Here is a 16041-nt window from a genome sequence, read left to right as displayed (position 1 = left end):
AAGACTCCTGTAGTCTCCTTCTTACCATCTGTGGGCTGAGAGCTCCAGAAGCAGCCACTGCCACTGCTGATTCAATCACTCCCAAGTCCTGCTCCTGATTTACTGGAGCGGGGGCTGTGGTGGCACAGCCTGTGCTAGACTGCACTCCACTCTCACCCAGGTGCGACAGACCTTTCCTGCTGACCTTCCAAGTTGTCTTTGGTGTCTGTGGGCTGAGAGGTCTGGAAACCACCACTGCTGCTAGTGATTCAGTCACCCTGAGGCCTGCTCTGGGTTAGCTGGGGCCTGGTCAGCACTGTCCTGTCCTGTGCTAAACTGTACTCTTCCCTCCCCCTGGTGCAACAGACCTTTGCAGCAGACCCTCCAAATTGTCTTGGGCTAGAAATTTGTTTTACTCTGTCTTTTTGCGCATTCTGCTGCTCTAGAATTTGTTTAGAGTCATTTGGAGGGGTTTGGAGAAAGAGTTCAGGTGAATCCCTGTCTTAATTCTGCCATCTTGGCTCTGCCTCCTCTGATCTGCATTGTTGAAATTTCTTCCCCCGAGTTTTCCCTATACCATTGAAATCACAGGTTTTTTTTCTGTTTCATTGCGATTATTTTTATTCTAAACCCAAAGACACCAAATAAAATGGACATTTGCATATGCATGTATACAGTAGAACAGAAAATGGTTGAACATAGAATTCTCCATTATGTACAGCTTGCTTTTCTTTTTAAGTATCTCACTTCAACTTGTAACTTTCAAAGCTATTGTGTTTGTCCCTGCTTCTTTATGGTCTTCCTTATGTTCTTTTCCTTATAAAAATCATAGTTTTGATTCTAATAACAGTAATAGTATTGGAGCAGGTTCTGATTCAGACTAACCTTACATCAACTTTGCAAAAATTGGTGTTTTGTTTTCTGTGGCCATACATCCCATTTCTTTTCTTTCTACCCAGAAACTTCTCCTGGCTTCTAGTACCCTTGCTATTGTTTGCTATCTGAACTTAAGACAAAATTTCCATGGTTTCTTCATTCCTCATTCTTCCTTTATCTTTCATCTTTCATCTTTCACAGTCTATCAGACTGATCAGACTGATCTTCTTAATGTAAGGAGTGACCCCTTTCAGTTGTTGTGGACATAGGATATAATCACTGGTAATGATGTATTAAAATAAGTGTGCAGAGGGATACCATGCTAGAAAGCACAGATAGATGTTAGATGTTAATGTATTAATACTTTGCTACCACTTTAGGAAAGTATAAAGTCTTCCTTGATAGAATTAGAAGGGCAGTTCAAGATTAGCTTCCAGAAGATTGGCTATAATTCTGGTAGCCTTTAAAAAGTTACCTTTCTAAACTCGGTCAAGGTTGTGGGCTGCATAGTGGCTTGTAATCCTTTCACCCATACTGGAAGGCAATATGTGGAGAAATTTTTTCTCTCTCTACCCCCCACCCCTCCTCACCCCTATACACCATGGCACTGAAGCTCCTAGCCTAGTAGGAGACACCAAATCCAACAGAGAGAAGAGACTCACACTGCCAAGACACAGATGGAACTGAGTGGGACAACTTGAGTTAGGAAGTAGCTTCAAGGATGGTACCTCTGTTGGTAAAGAGGAAAAATAATGTAAACTTGAGAGAATAAACTTGGAGAATACAGGTTTAAGGTGGGGAGAGGAGTGAATTGTGGGTTCCCAGACAAATGAGCTTCCTGGTAGAGATGTATTTGTGAGGAGATTCTGTGAGCACCAGGAGAAAGAAGACATTTGAGGCCCGCTAGCATGAAGACATTAGTTGCTTTGGCCACATGTGTTCCCTACATCTCTGCCTCGTTATCATTGTACTTTAAATCTGTACCCACTCTTTTTTATAGATACTATGTGTATATTTGTGAGAAAGTGTGCCCCAGGTTTATGGGGGTGAGCTACTACTGTTATTATACCATCTTAGTAAATTCCATTGCTTTGAACTAATACTGTCTTCTATGTGACTTTTAAGAGAAATATCAGGGGCAGCTAGGTAGTGCTGTGGATAGAGCTCTAGCCTTGGAGTCAGGAGGACCTGAGTTCAAATCCAGTCTCAGACACATAACACTGACTGGCTGTGTGACCCTGGGCAAGTCACTTAACCCTGACTGCCTCAACAAAAAGCAAAAAAAAAAAAAGACAGAAATATTGCTCATGGGGGCTCGAGAGCAATAGTTTTAGGAATGTAGCCACACAAGTATTGTAGAACCTGGAAGCAGCAGTCACCCTTTGAGGACATAAAGTACAACTACAAATTGGGAAAGGAGTACAACACAAGTGCTACACTAAAATAGCATTTTCCTTAGACCTCTTCTCACACAGACTCTGAATAAATGTTTGTACTGAATTGAATCCTTAAGAACATTAACAGCTTTCTTGTTGGCTGTTTTTAAAAACCCTAAATGTCTTTGCCTGATTCTTTATAATTTGGCCCTACTTTATTTCTTGCCACTCTCTGGTGCTGCCCCCAAACTACATTCTGTCTCACCTTGCTACAACAATAGGTCCCTGCCCAAGCACCACTTAATGTTTATTTTTTGGGTCCTGATAGCTCACAGTGAATATAAATACTAGTTGTTTCTCTTGTGGCCAGCAAATCTAAGGGTCTTCACCAATTTTTTTTTTAATTAAAGGGGCTATCCCTTGACTCATTCTTAAACAGGCTTAATCACTGAATGGGCATTGCCTCACTCAAAGTTAGAACTCAGAAAGACCTTAGCTTAAAAAGGCCTAGGTCTCCCACTGCATCCTGGGTCATCTCCAGTTTTTCTGATCTACATCTGTCCACTGGAACCAGATGGCCCTGGTGGAGAAAGTGAGGTTGGTGACTTTGCACAGCCCCTCCCCTCATTTAAATCCAATTCAATTGCAAGTCATAGCATCATCTTCCTCATGTCATAGTCCTCTTCCATAATGAAGGACAAACCACACACACAACACAACCTTTGTTCACATTGTATCCTCTTTCTACTCTCTGCAATCCCCTTTAGACCCCTTAAGGTCTAGCTTATGTACTGTCTCCTTTAACTACTATCGCCTATGCTGATCTTGTCCTTTTCTGAATTTCAATTTGACTTTTTGGGCAGGGCAAATGTGACATAAAAAACAAAACAAACAAACAAAAAACTAACCACCCCAAAAACAAATACACAATTCCTGACACAGAGATACTCAATGAAGATAATCAAATAAGCATGTGGTCTCATTGATATAAATGGTCCTTTCAGTGGTGCAGATTCCCACCCGCTCTATTCAACTCTCATCCACGTCTTCCCAAAAGTTCAGCACAAGGCGTCCATTGAACATGCTAAAGTTCTTTCCCAAATTCTCATTTGTAAGAATATCAGTGGATGGGGCAGCTAGGTGGCATAGTGGATGGTGCACTGGTCCTGGAGTCAGGAGGACCTGAGTTCAAATCCAGCCTTAGACACATAATACATCCTAGCTGTGTGACCCTGTGCAAGTCACTTAACCCCACTGACTAGCCAAAAAAAAAAAAGGAATATCAGTGGAGTACTCTCATCCTTCGACATCCTTTGACAAGCCTATCTTCTCTTCTTTTCATATGAATTTATATATTTTAAGTTTTGTTCCCAAAATGTTAACTTGTATTTTTTTCCTTTTTATATCTCAACTCTTTTATTTAGACCATGCTTCTAAATATCCAAAATCATCTTTATACTGAATCAGAAACACATGCTCTGAGTCTGAAAGTACACTGAGGCTATGTAGTAGAAATTTTATTTGTCCAACAATCCCTGCTGCATTATCCACCTTTTGCTTAAAGATCTCTACTTTTCCCCATAAAAGTACCAGTAAATCCAAGCATCTAGATCATAGGATCATTGTTTTAGAGACAGAAGGGACCTTTGATGTTTTACAATTCAAGCCCCTACTTTTATAGGTAAGGCCCAATGAGACTGTGATTTGCCCAAGGTCACAAGACAATAAATGACTGAGCCAGGTTTTGATCATAGGTCTGACCCCAAATCTTTGGATCCTTCTACTTATCACACACAATTCTCTATGTCCATTTTCTGTTGTTAAAGAAGACATTAAATATAGACCCAGAAGAGGGCTCTGTGGGGTTCAATTTGGTATTCGTGCATCAAGTGTAAAAAAATTGTATCATGTCCAGTACCTGACTTTTGTGGCAGTGGGATAGGCAGGCAAAATGTCAGGGTAAAATGTAGAAAGGGCCAGCTTGGGATAACACAAACTCTTTGCTTCACAATGTTGAATAGTGCCAAACCTAGTTATGGTTCTAGGGGCAGCTGGGTGACAGTGGATAGAGTATGGGGCCCAGAGTCAGGAAGACTTGAGTTCAAATCTGACCTCAGACACTTACTAGCTGGCCAAGTTGCTTAACCCTGTTTGCCTTAGTATTCTCATCTGCAAAATGAGCTGGAGAAGGAAATGGCCAACCACTCTAGTATCTTTGCCAAGAAAACCCCAAATGGGGTTGCAAAGGGTCTGAAATGATTGAACAACAATAGGAAGAAATTAGGGTTCTACAGAAATGTACAAGGTATCTCAAAAGTCTTAGCATAGTTTAAAGCTAATTGAGTAGGTTTACCTTGCTGAATTACTTTTATTTTTATTGATACATTTTGTTTAGAAGGAAATTACTTTATAACAAATACCCAAACAGAGGTGGCACACAATTAGCACTCAACAAATATTTTTAATTTACTCATTCAAACAAGTCCCTCTTGCACCATGTATGCTGAAAACAAGTAAAGCAGCCTAATTAAGTGATTTCATTTGTATATGATATAGTTAATTTTTAAGAACTATGCTAATTATGGGATAAACCATCCTTTGTGTACCTGCAGAAAAAAAAGTTTTTCTTCTAGTATTTCAAAGAAAGTAAGAAAGACTAACGACTAATTCTGAGGTTTTTCCTCTATTCCATGGTAGCATGGGATTTGGAATTATGCTTGTCTTTTACTATTATCTTTATTCATACCAATTTCATAAATATCATTAATCATACTAAGAGTACATGAGCTTTTTCTGTGAATATTCTAGTGTTGATTCCTTTAGGCCTAACTGATGTGGAATTAGCTACCTTGACCTATTCCTTATCTTCAGTTTCTATAGTTTGTTTCATTAGTAGAATTTGAAGTAGGTTTATAATTTACTAAATCTTCCTGCCACTTGGTGAGGGCCAAGGGAATAGAGATGGGGAGAGTGAAGAAGGATCTCCAGGGTTCATAAAGAAGAGTAGGATCCTATAAACTCCTCTACATTTGGTCATATAGTGAGGATTTTGCCTAGTTACAAAGGAATGCCCTGCTGTGGCATGAGGAGACAGTGAATTGCCCCTTGTTTCAACTGTGTGACATTCAGAAACATGTGGTCAGCATTTTATGTGTAAATTATGTAGTGTGTACTAAATGACCGTATCTATTTTTTCATCTGTTACAAAAGTGCTCTATATAAACATCTAGGACTGAACTTAATTAGAATGAAACAATTTAATGGGGAATATTCTTAATCTACTGAACTAAAAATGAATAAGGCAATTTTGAAAAAAAAAGGTTGGAAATGAGTTCATATAGAATGAAATTTCCCAAAATATTTCATGGCATAAGTGAAAGTATCTTTCTAAATTTAAACAGATCGTTTAATTCAACAGGAAGCATGAAAAACAAATTTTCAATTTAAATAAAATATTATATAACTGTAACAACTTAGAGAAAATACTTAAAATATCCACACGTGGAACTGTAACTGGGATTCTCCTGATTCAAATATGTGGATTTTAACAAAAGAACAATGTAACATTCAAAATATGGGAACAAAAATTTGAGTCTGCTTTGAAGAAAAAATCCTAACATTTTTGTTAATCTACAAAGAAAACATAGTCCAGAGTTTGTTCCTGTTTTTTTTTTATCTGCAAAAGGCACAGTTATGTCTGGGAAAGGATAAGAAATACCAGGCTTTGGAAGAAGAGAACAAAACAATTACCAGGCATGTCTGAAACCCTTACTACTAACATTTTTAGATATCTTCCTAAGAAAAGTACATTGCAGGGAAAGTGAGAAAAACATGATATGCCTCTATAGCACGGAGCTTAAAATGGGAATTCCTAGTATCTTAGAGATGAAGCCGAAAATTACCTTTGGCTATCAAGAGGACAGGGAATCGTAGCATCTTCACAGCTAGAGGGCTTTAGAGATTTAGACCAACCCTCTCATTTTATAGAGAAACTGAGGTCCAAAACAGAGAAGTTACTTGTCAGTAAGCATTTATTAAGCATTTACTATGTGCCAGGAACTGTGATAAGCAATAAGAACACACACAAAAAAATGCAAAAAACACTATCCCTGCCCACAAGGAGCTTACATTTAAATGGGGGAGACAATATACAAATAACTATGTACATACAGCAGATATTATAAACTGAAGTTGTTTGGAAGTAGGGGAAGGAAACTAGGAAAGGTCTCCTGTGGAGGTCAAAATTTGAGTTACATTTTAAATGAAGCCAGGGAAATTAGGAGGTAGATAATTACAGGTTGAGGGGGCAGTCAGTGCAAAGAAAAGAAGTAAAGAGAAAGATTTTTATGTAAGGAACAGTAAGTTGGTTAGTAGCTGGACTGCAGAGCACATATAGGGGATTTTAAAGTTTAATAAGACAGAAAAGGCAGGAAGGGTTCAAGTTATAAAAAGTTTAAAAGGGCAAACAGGATTTTACATTTGATCCTGGAGGTAACTGGGGGGGCATTGGAGCTTTCTGAGTTGGGAGTGGGGGAGAAAAACACAGACCTGTGCTTTAGGAAAATTACTTTGGCAGCCGAGTGAAGGATGGAATGGAGCTGGAAGAGAGTTGAGGTGTCCAATAGGCCACTGGGGATGCGAGACTGAAGCTCAAGACAAAGGATAAGACTCAAAGGATTTGTACAGGGGTGTGCTGGTAAATATTTAACAACTGTCTTTCTGTTAAGTTGAATCTACTGTATTAACATTACTTTCTTAAGACTAGACAATTAGCAAAGCAATTTATCAAGCTCTGGTTTGTAGCATTTGCCATTTTCTGATGTTTACAACAAATATTTAAGAATTGGCTCTTGACAGTGAGTATGAAGTGGTTCTATATACAGTATGAATCCTAGAAGTCTATATACCTTAAGTACATACATGCTCACTAGGTTTTCTTTAGGCCTTTGGCAAATATAAATAATTTTATGGGTATAGCAAGAAGCTATTGAATATACTTAAAGACTGAAGTTTTACTTAGATGAAGGAAGGCATCTAGATGCTGGGGGTCTCTATCACTCATTGAATTCTACGATGTTTCTATCTGAAACTGCAATCCTCTCTCTTTGGCTCTATCCTGAGTAGAAGTCAAACTCCTTTCCATTCTCTTCTTAATCCAAAAAAGGAGGATCTCTCTTGGTTTCTTGTTCCTCGAGGTTCAGTCTAAACTATCTCCTAGGCATCTCCTTGAATCTGCTCTGAACATGTCAGGGACTGGAGCACAAGAAGTCTGACAACTCATTTGTTTCTTGCCCTATCTCTCCTTTTATTAAACCTAGTGTCTCTCAACTTCCAAAGCCGATTTGGTACTGCTTTTCCTTTTTTAATATTCATTAGTTCTGCCAACCAGCCTCTCTTGGATGATAGTTTCATCTGTTACAAATGAACAGATGCTTGCTTATATAGAATACACTGGCTGTGGCCTCTTGTGCCAATAGCAGGAAAACACATACACTGTGTGTATTCAAGTGGTATTCTGGAGTTATCAGGAAATGGCTTCAAAGACTGATTGGCAAATGCTGTAAATCAGGGCTTGACTTATCATTTGTTGTTTGTCTAGACTTAAATATGGAGGAAATGTTAATAATGTAGATTAAACTTAAAAGTGTGTTATGCCTACAGTTTTTTTCCTGGAGAACCAGTTGTTAAACATTTACCAGCACACACCTGAGCACATCCCTCAGATTGTACCATATAGGCATTTCCCTACCCTGCCTAACATGTAGGGTACCGACTTTTCACAGGTCTATTTTCTCCCCTAGTTTTAAGAGATAATTTTCAGCCAGACAACTGAAGTGTGTCCCTTTACCCAGGTCCTACTATTACAACTTTAAAAAACAAAAAAACACAGTGTATAACTTCTTTAATTTTACTAAATTAAGAAACTCTTTTATTGAATGAAAGTTGAAGGATAGTTGCTTCATTGGTAAAGGGAATTTACTCATCGGGAGTTCCCTGCACCAATAAAATCACACATCCCTGTCAAAAAAAGGCAGTGAAGAGAAATCTTTATTGAGACCTTCCCTCATCTCTGCAAATTACTTTATTAATATTATATTGAAAAAAACAAGAAAGATTTAACCTGGTTGGTCTACCTAGTAGTCATTTTTGCTTTTTCCCCTCAAAATTTTCCATTTTATGGAGAATACATTCTCCACATCATCAGTCAGCATTTTGTAAAGCAGTGGTCTCCAAACTTTTTTGATCACATAGTCCTACCAGTAATAATGGGGGTTATAAAACACGTTCAAAATAGAAATAAAAATGACAAGATAAAGATAAAATAATAATTGGTCCTAAAAGCAATATGGAACCATTGGAATTATTGAGTAGGAGACTGACATGGTCAGACCTTGGCTTCAAGAAAATTGTTGGTATCTGCATGAAGGATGGATTGAAGAAGGGAGGAACTAGCCAGGGAGAGCCATTAAAAGGTCATTACAATAGTCAGGAAGAGGAGTGGTGACATCTTGGGCTGGCGTGATGATGGTCCTGGAAGTGGAGAGAAGGGAAAGATATGAGAAATGTTGTGAAGATAACTGAATGGATATGTGGGATAAGAATGAGGAGTTTAGGATGATAATGAGGTTGTGAACTTGGGTGTCTAGAAAGATGACAGTGCCCTCAAAAATAACAGGGAAGTATGGAAGAGGGTTAGGTTTGAAGGGAAAGATAATGTAATGATACATGCCATGCAGATTATCATCCATCTATGCTTGTTTATCCTGTGAGACTAACTCTCACTGAAAACAAAAAGGATGTAGGTGTGGGGAGAGGAGAATCTTTTTCTTTTTTTTTAAAATAAGGAATTGCCTCTGAACTTACCACAGTCATTAGTTGATAAGGGGGCAGAATGTGAGTATAGGGGTGGGAGATGAGGAAGGAAGGATATTTTACCAATAGCACCCCTGCAGCTACTCATATGGATATCCTGGTGGAGGTTTTGTCATAATAGCCCTCATAGGCCCACATCAAGGCAAAAGGGAATAACTTGGGAGCTTGAACACTTGTGAAAGGAGTCTGAGTGACAGAGTGTGGGGAGATAATGATTGAAGGGGATTGTGTAATTATATTGGAAAGAAGTCTCAGTATCAGCTATTGTGGCAAGGGTGAGTTATAATCTACTTCACTACCGTCCAATTGGTAGATGTGATATCTTTTGGGGTCATAAAAGGGATCTCATTTCAGATACCACTGATTTAAAGAACCATCAATTTCAGGTAGTAAATGTAAGCATTTTGTACACAAAATAATTTGAGAAGTTCTCTAACAAGCTAACTGTACTTTTATTAAGTACTAGATTCTGTGCCAACAATGCAGTATGGCTGCTAAAAACCCTAACACAATCTTAGATTGTAATAATAGGATAGTATCTAGATAATGGAAGTAAACAGTCCTGCTATAACTTCTTCCTAAATAGACTCCACATAGTATATTTTCTGGTTTAGGTACTACAGTTTAGTAAGGATCCTTACAGATTAATGTTTTCTAGAAGAGGACAACCAGGATGGCAAGGGCTTGGAAACCATCTCAAAAGAAGGAACAACTAAAAGAACTGGGAATGTTTAGAGAAGAGAATTACAGAGTAATGTGGGTCTTCATTTTAATGGGCTGTCATATAGAAAAAGGGGTACAGTTTGGAATCATATAAGAAAAGGTACCAACTATTCCTATCCTCCAAACCCAGAGGTTTATACCCTCCAAACCCCTACAGGGTTTATATCTTAAGGAGGTCAATAATAAAAATAAAAGACCCATATGTATGTAACCCAAGCCTCAAAACCTATTTGTATGGAACTGTTCTTATTGGTAGAGACAGATTACTCATTGTTCCTGAACTGTGTGAGGGCAGAACTGGTGAGAGAAAAGAGAAATTCTTGTCTTCTAGAATCCAGCTTCAAGAAAGTCACATAGTTACAGACTCTCTTCATGTCCCTGAAGGGAGAAAAAGACTGGGGAAAAGCTGACATTAGAGGAGCCAGCACTTTGATCATATTTCTATTCCTAGCTTACTGCACTAAAGACTTAAGAGATTTTCCTCTCGGGTGAGATCTAGGACACTCTCTCTTGGTTCATCTGAGTTACCTCAGACTTCAATCACTCTGTGTATGGTCTAGTATATATTCTCTTATGTATACTTCTTCTGATTTCTATTTGTTATCTTGTTTGGATTAAACAGGTGGTTTTTTGTTTGTTTGTTTGTTTTTTGCTATTTGCTATGTGTTCATTGTGGAAATGGCACATGATAGTAAGGGAGTCAAGCCTTGGTTATATAGCTTAGGACACTTTTTTCCCCATAAGGAATAGAGATTATGTGGGCAGCTTGAATCTAAAAACTATTTCCTCTAGCCTAACAATATTAAAAGCAGCAGAGAGATACAATTCTATTCTAATGCCATCTCTCTCTGAGAACATACTGGCCAGCCTCTGGCCCCAAGTCTCCCTTGGGGAAAGGGGAGGGAAGGGGATTCTAGAGGTAGCTATTCTTGCCTCCCTTTGAGTCACATCTAGACAAATCCATATGGAAATATATAACTTGAATGAGCAAAACACACATGTACCACAACCCCTACATAAAACAAAACTAATCATAGCATTTTGTTATATCAGAAAGCTAGAAACAATGTGCCCAACAATCAGGTGAATGGCAGAACAAAAACTGGCGTACACGTGAAATGAAATTATTATGTCATAAAGACTCAGAATGAATAATCTGAGGAAATGCGCAGGGTAATTGCATGAAGGAAGAGTAAAGGAATCTCAAAACAACAATATATACACAGTCTATAACAATAAAAGTAAAAGCAACAAATTCAGATCAAGTATCAGGGACATTATTGATAAACTGTTAACAAAATCAAAACATAGCCATCTTTTATGTTAATCTATGAACTATAAATATGAAGGTGACATTATCAATTGAAATGTTAGCTAGTATTGCTTAACTCCCTTGAAAGGTAGGGGCAGAAGGAAGTGTTTGGGAAGTTTCAAGATGATATATCCATTTTTAAAAGGAGAAAATGGCATAGGCTTGTTCTGCATTGTCTGGGGTTTGAGGGGACAAAAAATTAAGACTAGTAAGTTCTACCACTAGTTAGGAAGGTGGACTAATTTGATAAACTCTAAAGTCTTTCAATTTTAACAATGATTTTCTTAAAAATGTGAGTACCTTAAAAATTTTAGTTGTTAAAAATAGAAGGAATTAAAAACATGTTTGCTAAAAACAAATGTTATTCTGTGTATGTAAAGATTAAATTCAGTAATTTTTTATTAAGCATATAGTATGTTGCAAAAGCACTGGTTACATAAAGACAAAAATGAAATAGTGCCTTCCCTCAAAGAATTTATATTTTATCAGGATGTACACATAAGTAAATACAAGATAATGAGGCAAGAGTATACTAAGAACTGGTGGGATCTAGGAAAACCTCACAAAGAAGGGAGCATCTGTATTAAACATTGACTGAAAACAAAGATTTTGAGAGGCAGAGATAAGGAAGTTCATTCTAGATATGTAAAATGATCTGAGAAAAACTAGAGAGATGGAATGGACTATCCAGACTGCATCCTATTTAGGAGGTGCTACAGTATTCAAGGGTTTCATGCAAATCACATCATTTTCAAACGGAGGATGTTACCATCTATAGGAAAGTCCTCTTTAGTTTGGATTTTGTACAGGACCTCCTCCATGATAGTAACAAACACCATTATATATCTTATTCCCTCTTTTAATCTTACTACTGATGATTTTGTTCAATGATCCTCTATTTTGGGGGTTGTATCTAATACAGGATCTTATGTGAAATTATTGCATGTTTAGGAGACATCTTGCTAGAGAAGAACTATATTTGTTTTACAAATGCTTTTTGTAATCAATCGAGTGGGATACATCACATATCTCACTAAACTGTATGACTGAAGATGTAGTCTGCTATTGAAAATCATCTATTTGCCACTTTCTCATATTTTTAAAGGATAACCCCCCACAAAAAACCTAAATAGATCATTCTTAGCAACACTTTTATAGAGATGAAAACATATTGGTTGGGAATTGCTAATATATTCTTGGTTGCCTTTTTTGAATGTAGTAACATTCGTGATTGATTTCTGTTGGAAAAAGGCAAGTAAAAAGACATATCAACAATTACTAACTCATATGTCTATAATTTCTTTAAAAAACAAAAAAAACCTTTTTAAGAATGGTCTTCATGCCTGCAGCAAATTCCCAATGACATTATCATGGGGGATACAAATCAGATAGAAGTTTTATTCAGATTATTAGAAGCCATGGCATGGAAAGGTCAGCTGACTCACAGAATTTTCTTTGTATACCAAGTCAACTCTGATTATAAGGCATTTCTCCCTCAAGTATACACGGAATAAAATGAAGAGAAAGCAAGGGAAGTTATGCTAGATTGCAAATGGTTTATAGTTGATCTTGGAAATGGGTCAAGGGAGACTTATTTCTATCAAGGAGAGAAAGTGGCTTGATAAGCTGTCCTTGGCTTCAGAGGTGAGAAACAAGGCAATTTTTCCCCTATGGTTAGCCTTGTAGATATTTATTTTTATCCTGGGATAAACACAGGAAAGTGGATGGTTACACTAAATGGGGACAGTTAAAATATGAAGTCACTCATGTCAAGAGAGGTGAAAACACAAGACTCCTTTCTCTCTTGGCCTCCATAATCTACACATGCAAGAAGTGGTATAATGACTATCACGGAAGTAAGGCACAATTGGAAAAGGACATGTGCTAGCCATGTGTTGAGAGCGAAGAGTAACAGGCAGATAGCTCAAGTGCTCAAATTGTACTCACAAAATGTAAAAATACTGAGGGAAAGGCTCTGGACTTTTGAGTGGATCTTCTATGAAGGATCTATGGAGGAAACATGGATAAAAATTGCATGGGATATGGAAGCATACATAGGTTTTGAGCTGTACCAAATGGATGAAAAAACCAACATCAATGAGATAATAATAATGGCTGGCATATTTCTTTAAAGGTTTTCAAAGCACTTTATATGTTACCTTATTTGATTCTCATGACACTGTGAGGAAGGTACTATTTATCCTCAATTTTACAGATAAGGAAACTGAGCTAAAAGAAATTAAGGAACTTGCCCAGACAATACTACTGTCTGGGGAAGAATCTGAACTCAGCTCTTCCAGACTCTTAAGACCCTATCCACTATCCTACTTAACTGCCTATCACCAATCTACTTAAATACTGAAAATGTAATTTCATTTTTAAAAACATGGTCTCTTTCCCTCTGAGAGCTCTTAAAAATAGATCCCTGGTGCGTCCAAAATCCAGCATAGATTTCTTCTGGCAGGTCTAGACACTTTTTTATACATGATCTTACATTCTATTTCTTTGTTTTCATAGAACACACTGGGAAATAGTGATGAGGGATGATGTTTATGTAGTGCTTTAAAGTTTGCAAAGTATTTCAGATATGCTGTCTTATTTAATCCTCGAAACAACCTTGTGAACTAGGACTATTAATTCCATTTTGCAGATGAGAAAACTGAGGCTTAGAGAAGCTGTAACTTGCTAAGTTTAGTTTACCAACATTCTAAAGATGATTTGGCTTATTTGGGTCTTATACTTTTGGCTGGCCTATTTTTCTTCATTACTTTCCTATTTGGTAAGATGATACTACTTCTTAACCTTTAGTCATCCCTCCCATTTTGGAAATGTTCGTGTTCTTAAATTCATAATGCTCTTGACTTCCATGTCTCTCTACTTGGCAAGGAGACAGCGTTTTTTGACTAATACAGTTTCTAAGATTTTGTGGTTTTCTTCCCATGGTGCCTGTTTTACATTGGTTAAATGGTTTCTCTAGGATATAGTGAGCAAATTCAGTCTTTAATTGTCTTTTTCCTATTTTTAAAGTCAAGAGTATTGTTTAAATTGTCAGGTTGGAGCTGTTGTGGTTGTATGCATTGTTTATTCATCTTTATCCTTTCTTCTAATTTTCAGTTTAAAAAAAAAAAAAACTAGTTAATTGATCTCACAATACAGATATTTAATAGCTATTCCACCCACCTTCAACAACCTGTTTCCTACCTGTTAGATTAGATGAATGAAAAAAAATTAAGTTCTTACTATGTGCGAAGGCTGAGGATTCAAACAGAAAAGTAAGACAGTCTCTGCTCTGAAGGAACTCATATTCTAATAAAAGGGAAAAAATACATAAAAAGTTTCAGCTGTAAATTAGAGGGAAAGGCCTAATGGTCTTTAGCATGCAGCAAAAAAGTAGATAGTAATGCATTTTCTTTGGTGTCATTTCCATTAAAAACACATTTACTGATCCATATGACAGTGCTAAGGACTTTGGTGAGATCTTCGTTTTTATAATCTTCAAAAGCTGTGACTGATGAGGAGGTGAAGAACAAGTTTAAGACATCTAGTGTTGGTGGTGGCAGGGATGGGGATCATTTCCCTGGATGATGGCTGTGGGACTCCAGATGCAAGAAAGACTGTTGGTCTGGGTGGCCTTTGCTATTCCCAAGACTTTTAGACCTGTCTGCCTCAGTGGCAGTTAATATTGATGGTAGCTGGAATGACAGCAGGAATTTCAGTTTTGTAGTGATGCTCAGTGTTCTCTAAATACAGTGATTTCTGACTTAAGTTTCTTTTCTTGAGGCACTGTTCAGGAAGCACTCAAAAATCATCACAATTTCTATTTATTACTAACAAAATCATAAGTAATTGATAGAGAAATGCCATTTAAAACAATGAGAGAATATCAAATACTTGGGTATTAACCTACGATGTCATTTTTACAGAATTAAGAAAGAATCAACTAATTGGAAAGAGTCAAAATATATGGCTAGTCTGAGATAATATAGTAACAATGATATCATTCAACTTTAATATAGGTTTAATATAATACTAATTACAAACCCACAGAATAGATGATAGAAGAAGGTAAATTAATATAATTAATATGGAATACAAGGTCAAGAATTTCAAAAGAAATTATGGCGAGGAAAAACTGAAAGAGGGACTTGTATTATCAGATCTCAAATTATTTAAAATAATAATTAACAAAACTATCAACAAAATTGACTTGCTAACCAGGAACTAGTTCCAAATGTATGCAAAAGACTAGATTAGTGTTTGATAAATCTATGACAATAAAATAAAGGAGTAAGAATTAATTATTCAACAAAAACTGTTGGTGAAAATTCGATAGTAGTTTCTAAAAATAAACAGGATCCACAATTGACCATATACCACAATAAATGGGTCAATCTGCCTAAATATTTTTTTAATTGAAGATAATGGAATGCTATTAATTGAAACTGTAGGCAGATAAACAGTTCTTAACTATTCAAGTAGAAGTAATCTCAGGAAACAAAAGATGTTCTTCATAAACTACATAACTCTGGCACAGTAAATATAAATAAATAAGTAAATAGATTTGGGTGAAGGATTATTTGCAATAAACATTTCTGATAGAAGTCTGACATCTAAAATCAATAAGGAATTGGCCCAAACTTACGAGATACATTCCCCAATAGATAAAATGCCCCCCAAAATGTGAGCAGCCAGTTCTTCAAAAAAGAAATACAAATTCCATTTGAAACTATGACATCTACTGAAAGAATACTACAAACATTTAGTTTCTTGCCTTAATTTTCATAATGCACTTTTGTTTTTAACAGTTTTACCATTAATTAGTCTTGGGAGGAGTGACATTCTTTTATCTCCAGGATATACTATGTACCTAACGACTATATGGCAATTTTGTAAATGCTGAGT

General features: G+C 36.8%; 1 long non-coding RNA gene across 1 annotated transcript; it reads right to left on the bottom strand.

The window, feature by feature from the left end:
* Positions 1 to 6244: 6244 nt before the first annotated feature.
* On the bottom strand, positions 6245 to 15066 carry LOC144454551 (uncharacterized). The gene is made up of 2 exons (XR_013483042.1): positions 13087 to 15066; positions 6245 to 8762 (listed from the first exon to the last, which is right to left on the bottom strand). It is a non-coding gene; the product is annotated as an uncharacterized LOC144454551 (long non-coding RNA).
* Positions 15067 to 16041: the final 975 nt, after the last annotated feature.

Source organism: Phascolarctos cinereus, unplaced genomic scaffold, assembly GCF_003287225.1.
Source record: "Phascolarctos cinereus isolate Bilbo 61053 unplaced genomic scaffold, phaCin_HiC Scaffold_726;HRSCAF=1367, whole genome shotgun sequence".
NCBI lineage: Eukaryota > Metazoa > Chordata > Mammalia > Diprotodontia > Phascolarctidae > Phascolarctos > Phascolarctos cinereus.
Note: the sequence above shows the minus strand (reverse complement) of the source record. Positions and strands in the feature narration are given on the sequence as shown.